The sequence below is a fragment of the Phascolarctos cinereus genome, unplaced genomic scaffold (genome assembly GCF_003287225.1).
Source record: "Phascolarctos cinereus isolate Bilbo 61053 unplaced genomic scaffold, phaCin_HiC Scaffold_4;HRSCAF=312, whole genome shotgun sequence".
In the NCBI taxonomy this organism is placed as follows: Eukaryota; Metazoa; Chordata; class Mammalia; order Diprotodontia; family Phascolarctidae; genus Phascolarctos; species Phascolarctos cinereus.
The window spans coordinates 272335720-272344555 of NW_027555847.1; the positions used below are offsets into that span (position 1 = coordinate 272335720).

General features: G+C 36.2%; 1 long non-coding RNA gene across 1 annotated transcript; it reads right to left on the minus strand.

The window, feature by feature from the left end:
- Nucleotides 1-374: 374 nt before the first annotated feature.
- LOC110199210 (uncharacterized) lies at nt 375-8194 on the minus strand. The gene is made up of 3 exons (XR_002321947.1): nt 8100-8194; nt 6023-6143; nt 375-602 (listed from the first exon to the last, which is right to left on the minus strand). It is a non-coding gene; the product is annotated as an uncharacterized LOC110199210 (long non-coding RNA).
- Nucleotides 8195-8836: the final 642 nt, after the last annotated feature.

Sequence of the window (8836 nt, forward strand, 5' to 3'; positions counted from 1 at the left end):
GAACACCTCTTTTTAAAAGCTAGCAAACAAGAAAAAAAAGTTATATCTCTAATCACCCTGGAGACTGAGTATCCAAACACCAAGGAGTGTTATTGGAAAAGCATTTGTTAGATGCTTAACTATATTCCAAGCACTAATTGTTGGATACAAAATATAAGCATACTTTGGAGATATTGTGGGTTTCGTTCCAGACCTCTTCAATAAAGTAAATAATATTGCATTAAAGTGAGCCACATGAAATTTTTGATTTCCCAGTGCATATAAAAGTTATGTTTACACTATATTGTAGTCTGTTAAAGTGTGCAATAGTATTATATCTAAAAAAGTATACAAAGCTTAATTTTAAAATATTGCTTAAAAAAATGAGCCTTCAATGAATGATAATCTTTTTGTTAGTGGAGGGTCTCGCCTGGATGTTGATGGCTGCTGACTTATCAGGGTGGTGGTTGCTGAAGGTTGAGGTAGCTGTGGCAGTTTCTTAAAATGAGAAAACAAGTTTACAGCATCTATTGACTCTTCTTTCACTTGAACACTTGGAGGCCATTGTAAGGTTATTAATTGGCCTAATTTCAATATTGTTGTGTCACAGGGAATAGGGAGGCCTGAGGAGAGGAGAGAGACCAGAGAACTGCCAGTTGGTGGAGCAGTCAAAACAACATTTATTAAGTTCATCATCTTATATGGGCTTGGTTTGTGGCAGCCCAAAACAATTACAATAGTAACATCAAAGATTACTGATCACAGATCACTATAACAAATATAATAGTAATGGTTCCGTTTAAAATTTTGTGAGAATTACACAAAACGTGACACAGAGACACAATGTGAGCATATAACTATTGGGAAAATGGCACTGATAAACTTGTTCAATGCAGAATTGCCACAAACCTTCAGTTTCTTAAAAAAAAAAAAAGCAGTATCTGCAAAGCATAATAAAACAACGCATGCCTTACACAAACAGTCTCTACCATCAAGGAGCTTACATTCTAACAGGAGAGTGGTGAGGCAAGAGCTCTCTATTTGGCAAAAACTGCCAGGAAAATTGGAAAGCAGTTTGACAGAAATTAGGTATAGACCAATATCTCACACCATATACCTAGATAAGGTCAAAATGGCCACATGATTGACACATAAAAGGTAACATCACAAGCAAATTATTGGAGCATGGAATACTTCATTTGTCAGATCTATGGATAAGGGAAGAATTTATAACCAAATGAGAAAGAAAGCATTATGAGATATCAAATGGATAATTTTGATTACATCAAATTAAAAAGGTTTTGCACAAACAAAACTAATACAGCCAAGATTAGAAAGAAAACAGGAAACTGGAGAATTTTTTTTTACAAATTTCTCTGATAAATATATATTCTCAAATATGTAGAGGTGAGTCAAAATTATAAGAATATGAGTCATTCCCCAATTGATAAATGGTGAAAGGATACAATCAGAGAATTTTCAGAAGAAATCACAGCTATCTATAATCATATGAAAAATGCTCTAAATCACTATTGATTAGAGAAATGAAAATTAAATTATGAGATACCACCTCACACCTATCAAACTGGTTAATACTACAAAAAAGAAAAGTAACAAATGTTGGAGGGGATATGAAAAAATTGGGATGCTAATGCATTGTGGTGGAGTCGTGAACTGATTCAACCATTCTGTATATCAATTTAGATCTATGCCCAAAGGGCCAGCAAACTGTGCATACTTTTTGACCCAGCAATACCACTACTTGGTCTAAATATCCCAAAGAAATCAAAGAAAAAGGAAAAGGACAAAAATATACAAAAATATTTGTAGCAGCTCTTTCTGTGGTGGCAAAGAATTGGAAATTGAGGGGATGTCAATCAGTGGGGGAATGGCTAAACAAGTTGTGGTATATGCTTGTAATGGAACACTATTATGCTATAAGAAAAGATGAGCAGGATGGTTTCAGGAAAACCTGAGAAGACTTGTATGAACTGATGCAAAGTGAAGTGAGCAGAGCAGAACCAAGAGATCATTATGCACAATAACAGCAATATTATACAATGATCATCTGTGAATGACATTATTCTCAGCAATACAGTGATCCAAGACAATTCCAAAGGACTTATGATGAAAAAATGCTCTTTACCTCCAGAGAAAGAATTGATGGAGTCTGAATGTAGATCAAAGCACAGTTTTTAAACTTATTTTCTTTTCCTTCCTTCCTTCCTTCCTTCCTTCCTTCCTTCCTTCCTTCCTTCCTTCCTTCCTTCTTCCTTCCTTCCTTCCTTCCTTCCTTCCTTCGCTTCTTTCTTTCTTGTTCTCTTTTGCAACATGCCTAATATGGAAATATGTTTTGCATGACAGCACATGAATATTCTATATCAAAGTGCTTGTCTTCTTAAGGAGGGGAGAGGGAAAGATGGAGAGAAAGAATTTGGACTTCAAAAATTATTTTAAAAATGTTAAAATTATTTTTGCATGTAGTTGAGAAAAAATAAAATTAAAATATTCTTTTAAAAAAAGTTACCAGATTTGGGAGACACAGTAGTGGTCTACCCAATTTGGGGGACATATTTCATTTACAAACTATGCATAAGTACTTATTGCAGAAAAATCACATAACTGTTTAAGCACAAAATTAAGGCCTAAAAATAAAATGAAATTGCTTATACTAAATTAACATACTTATTCTCATGATAAATTCCTTTTGATAATACCTTATAAAGCATTAAGGACATAACTCATTTCTGGCTAATAAGGAAGCTGAGATCTCTGCGCTAGATAAATTTCAGGATTTATATCAATAATTTGTTTTTATTTTTAATAGTATTTTATTTTTTCCCCAATTACATATCAAGAAAATTTTTAGCATTCATTTTTACAAGATTTTGAGTTCCAAATTTTTCTCCCTCCAATCCCCTCTTTTGAAAATGGTAGGCAGTTTGATATAGTTTGTGCATGAGCTATCATGGAAAACATATTTCCATATTAGTCACGCTTGTGGAAGACGAACCAGATCAAAAGGAAAAAACAAACAAACAAATATGAGAAAGAACAAAGTAAGTCAAAAAGGTATGCTTCAATCTGCATTCAGAGTCCATCAGTTCTTTATCTGGACATGGCTAGCATTTCCATCATGAGCCCTTTGCACCATCTTGGATCGCTGTATTGCTGAGGGGAGCTGAGTCATTCATAGCTGATGATCACACAGTGTTGCCCATGCTGTGTACGATTTTTTCCTGGTTTTTCTCATTTAACTTTGGATCAATTAATACAAGTCTTTCCAGGTTTTTCTGAAATCTGCCTATTGTTTCTTATTGCACAACAGTTTTCATTACATTTATATGCCATAGCTTGTTCAGCCATTCCCCAACTGATAGGCATCCCCTCAATTTCCAATATTTTGCCACAATGAAAGGGGCTGCTATAAATATTTTTGCACGTATAAGTTCTTTCCCCCTTTTTTATGATTTCTTTGGGATACAGATCTAGTAGTGGTATTGCTGGATCAAAGGGTATGCACAGTTTGCTTGCCCTTTGGTCATGCTTCCAAATTTCTCTCCAGAATGGTTGGATCAGGTCACAACTTCACCAACAATGCATTAGTATCCCAATTTTCCCACATCCTCTCCAACATTTATCATTTTCCTTTTTTTGTCATGTTAGCCAATCTGATAATGTGAGGTGGTATCTCAGAGTTGTTTTAAGCAGAAACAACAGGGTTTAGCTAGAGAAATAGTGTAGTGGATCAGAGGAATTGATTAGGTACACAAGACACAATAGTCAATGACCATAGTAACCTAGTGTTTGATAAACCCAAAGTCCCTAGCTTTTGGGATAAGAACTCATTATTTGACAAAAACTGCTGGGAAAAATGGAAAGCTGTAAGACACAAAGTAGGTATAGACCAACATCTCGCACCGTATAGCAAGATAAGATCAAAAGAGGTGCATGATTTAGACACCATAAGCAAAATAGAAGAGCAAGGAATATTCTACCTGTCAGATCTACAGGGAGGGGAACAATTCATGATCCAACAAAAAATAGAGAGCATTTTGAAATGTAAAATAGATAATTTTGATTATTCTAAATTAAAAAGCTTTTGTAAACAAAACCAACGCAGCCAAGATTAGAAGGAAAGCAGAAAGCTGAGAAACAAGTGTCTCTGACAAAGACCTCATTTCTCAAATATATAGAGAGTTGAGTCAGACTTATAAGAATAAAAGCCATTTCCCCACTTGATAAATAGTTAAAGCATATGAACAGGCAATTTTCAGATGAAGAAATCAAAACATATGAAGAAGTGCTCTAAATCACTTTTCATTAGAGAAATGCAAATTCCATCAATAATTTTCTCCAGATAAACCCTGTCATTTCTGCTTTTTTTTTTTTAAAGCTTAATTCAAACTAGTTCAGAAAAGAAGTCTTATTTAAAGTATTTCTTTATTCTTTGGCTTCCAAGTTCTTAGACTAGAATATACCTTCTGGAAGTCCTTTCCTCACTTATGAATACCAGAAACAATAGCTACAAATATTTAATGAATACCTGTTATGTATGCCTAGCTGCTATATAGGATAAGGAAGAAATTAAAGATGTACTTCAATTGTACTTAGCTTCAATTTACAATCTTTGTTAGGGTAAGCAAGGGAAGAGAATAAACATTTCTTTAGCATCTGTTATGTGCCAGTTTGCCAAGTACTTTACAAATATTATATTATTTGATCTTCACTACAATTCTACAAGATAGGTACCCCATTTTACCATTGAGGAAACTGAGGCAAATCAAGGTTAGGTGACTTGACTGGAGTCACACAGCTATTAAGTTTATGAAGCTGGATTTGAACTCGGGTCTTCCTCATTACAGGTCCAGTATTCTAACCACTTCATCATCTAGCTGAATCAAAATATCAGAAAATTATGGAAAGTTTACCAAATGTTAACTTTTATTGTTCAGACTATAGCTGTTCTCAGTTTAGAGAAAGGAGAAATCAATATAAGCCAGAGAGTAAAAGGGAAGGCTCTCTGGAAGAGGTGGAAGAGCCTAAACCTTGAGGGACTTGGTAGGATTTGAAATAGCTCAAGAAGAGAAGAAATGTCAGTCTCTCAAAAGGGATGTCAATCATGATCAAAGGCAGGGAGTGGGAATGGACTCAGTATTGGAAAGTGACAGCAAAAGGCTGGCATGATCATGAGACCAAAGGTAAAAGGATCAGAGGGTTTCAGAGTTGGAATGGAATTTAAAGATTGTATGCTCTGTCATATTTTACAAATAAAGTCATACAGTCAGTGACCAAGACGAAATTATGGAATGGCTGAACAAGTTGTGGTATGTGAGCGTGATGGAATACTATAAAAAAAAAATAACAAAGAATGTTTCAGATGAGCTGATGCAAAGTGAAGTAAGCAAAACCAGGAATACATTGTATTCAGTAATAGCAATATTTTAAGAATGATCAACTGTGAAAAACTTAACTACTGTGGTCAAGACAATGACTCAAGCAATTCCAAAGGACCCATGATGAAAAATACTATCCACCTCTGGAATGAGAACCGATGGACTCTTAGTGCAGACTGAAGCATATTTTTTTTTTTTACTTTTTCTTGCTTTTTGGGGGGAGGGGGCAACATGGCTAATGTGGAAATATGTTTTGCATAACTTCATAAGTATAATGAGTACCACATTTCTTTTCTTCTCAACGGGTGGGGAAGGAGGGAGTGGAGAGAAATAAGTTGAAAGAATATTATACGGTGATCTCATAAATTAAACAATCTACCAATTGCAAGGCTTCATAGTCAATTTGTGATTCAAATGACAATTCAAAATGATCCCTTACTATACTAGCATGCATAACTTAATTTAAAAAAATCACCATCTTCTTTTGCACTTGCCCTTATCAATACAATTTGCTACATGAGGAGAAAGGCAGGGACATAGCAACATTAGTTCTATTTAATTTCAGGTATGATTCATAGGCAGCCAATTTATGACAGAATGTCATAGAAAAGCTCAAAACTAACCAGGTGGGAAAATGTCTTATTTACCAGGATAAGGATAGGCCAAGAGAATTTTAACTTCACTTTCACCAGGTCATTCTCTTCACTTTCCCAAGGAGAGACATCCACCTGAGGCAGTCTTCACATCGCAGAGGCACATGGCAATTCCCTTGAATGATGAACCAGAGGCCTTATGAGAAGTCAGACACATATACCCGGATTCAAGACTTAGAATAGAAGCAAACCATAGTACCAAGAGACTCTTTCTCAAACAGCAAACTTTCACGATTATGGCTTAGGGCTTGATAATTGTTATTTTTCTCATGTATTAGCCTCAAAATTTCAGCTAGAATTTTTTTCATCTATTCACAGATTTTATCTATTCACAACCATCATTCCCTCCCCCTTGGTCTGCAGATAAAGCCAAAGGGACCACCAGATTATGTTTAGAATACAATGAGATGAGACTGCCCCTCTACCCTGCCCCGCCCCATATCAGAGTCCATGTAGACAAGTGGGTCACACATAGGTACAATTTCCTTGGTAAAAGCTGACAAACAGTGTTGAAAACTGCCTGAAACTGCTCTGGTCTCCTTCCCAGGCTAATAAATTGCCTGGGCTGATTAGACTTCGTCACTTTCAGCCTCCCAAACTCTCTCCTCCAGAGATTCTCAAGCTTTCTTTGTGGACTTTTGCTTGTTACACAAAACAACTTACCTTGTGAAACTGTGAGATGCCTAAGCTCTCTCACCTGCACCTTAGTCATTTTCTCTGCCTTAGTGTCCTATTCCCACCCCCTTCCTTGGGTACCCCAGCACTTGCTGTGTGGCACCCTGAGCTGCAACTCACCCCAATTAAAAACCTCCATTTTGTTGTATTGACTGTTTTCATTTAAAAAGCTATGGTATCAAAGAGAGCTGTGGCTTTAGAACTAGGGAAGAGTTCAACCTTCATCAAGGACTGATGGGCATAATAATAATAATAATAATAATATTTTTCTGTAAGTGCTTAAAGAGGGGTGCAAGCTAGCAGATGGCCACCGATGGATGTGACTTGAAACACAAGCTGATTAAAAGTTAAATAAATTGGACAAGTAGCTGTGATGCAAGTTGCCACCATGGTGGTATCTGGAGTAACCCACTCTTGCTTAATTGGATCTGTTATCCCTTGTGTGCCAGAATAACACCCCCCTTAAGAACTAAAGACGGTGATAGAAATTCTGGGGAGGAATGGCTTACTTTCCCTCAGTCACCCAGATCCAAAAGACCTGTTTAGCATTATATTACTATTTCTACTTCTTCATCACAAATTCATACACAGTGAATGGTTGGTTCAAAATAATAGCATCAAAAGATACGTGAGTTTCTAAATGAGCCCAAATGATACCACTATTCAAAAGTTTCATTTCTCCATTTGGGTGGGAGAGGCCCTAGTTCCTCAAACAATATTGCTGCATATTTTAGGACATGTTGTTGCAGGATTCATCCCAAGGAACTTCACAGACAAAGATCTTTTAAGAGGATTTTACCATGCTTTTCTCCCAACAGTAAGTCATTTACTATTATTATTATTATCATTTGATTTTTAAAGCAAAATACATTCTAATAATCATACAATATATATTTATAATATATTTATATATACATATATTTATAATATAACAGTATTCAGATTGAAAAGAGGAAGAAATTTGCTTTAATAGCTTCTCTTAGCCTTCTTGTATTTAAAAATCATCACTCAGGTGATAATAATTTAGGTAAATACCTTTGAAATTTATCAATTCATAGAAAGTCATTTATCTTTCATGCTAATCATAGTAGTTTATATAGTACCTACCACATGCCAGGTTCTTTCTATGTCTTGAAAGTTGCTTAAGTCTGTTTTTTAGTAATACTTTAAAACGGTTAGTCTATAACTTCTCAATTTTGTTAGCATTCTTTGAAAATTAGAAAAAAGTACTGCAAATAGGGATAACATGTTGTTCATTTGTATTCCTGCAAGGTCTGAATATTACGGTGCTCATCCCTTACTCAAACCAGGCATGTGTTAAGTGATGAGATTAGCTGAAGCCTTTCTGGAGGTGATGAGATTCAAATAGACTGGTCAATGAAATACCAAAACTAACCGGGGCCTCAGTGTATCTAGAGGATCAAGCAAAGTGACCTGATCTGTGATGGTGATTTCTAACAAGCCTCTCCAAGCTTTTGGACTTCCCCTGTCATTATCTGTGCACTCTGTTTGTAGTTGTCATGTCAGTCTGCTCTGTGTCTGTGCCTCTGTGTGCTAGCTATGAGGTAGATGCTGTCACTTTGTGAGATCATAGCTGAAAGCAGGTGCATGACAGAGAGAAAAAGATAGAAGTGAAGCCTTGAGCTCTCTAGTACTGGGGAGAAGGGACTAGGTGCTAACTGGATCTTTTTCCAGAGTCCCAACTCACCTATCTGGTGGGTTCAAGGCCCCACTCTAAGTTTTTAAGGGATGGACATAGAAGTGAAGTTTATTTGAGTAAAAATTTAAAAAAAAATTCTTAAGACTCTTCTCCCTGAGGTCCTGGCTCTGGCCAGGCTGAGGCTATAGTGAAAAGTTAGAACAGCTAAAAACATCTTAGAAGATTCTGGAAGTTTTGAGATTAATTTTTAAGGAATTTGGAAACTGACCATTCTTAGATTGCAGGGGTAATTCCAGGAGTTCACCCCCTTCTGAAACACTTCCTCACAATCCCAATCACTCAGCATTCCTCACTCCCTTCCCGAGTCAAAAGGATATCTTAGTTTAGGGATTGCAAACAGCCCCATGTTTTCCTGTTAACCCCTCTCATCCCAGATCAGATTAAGAGAAGAGAGTGCTGGAGGACTGTAGGGA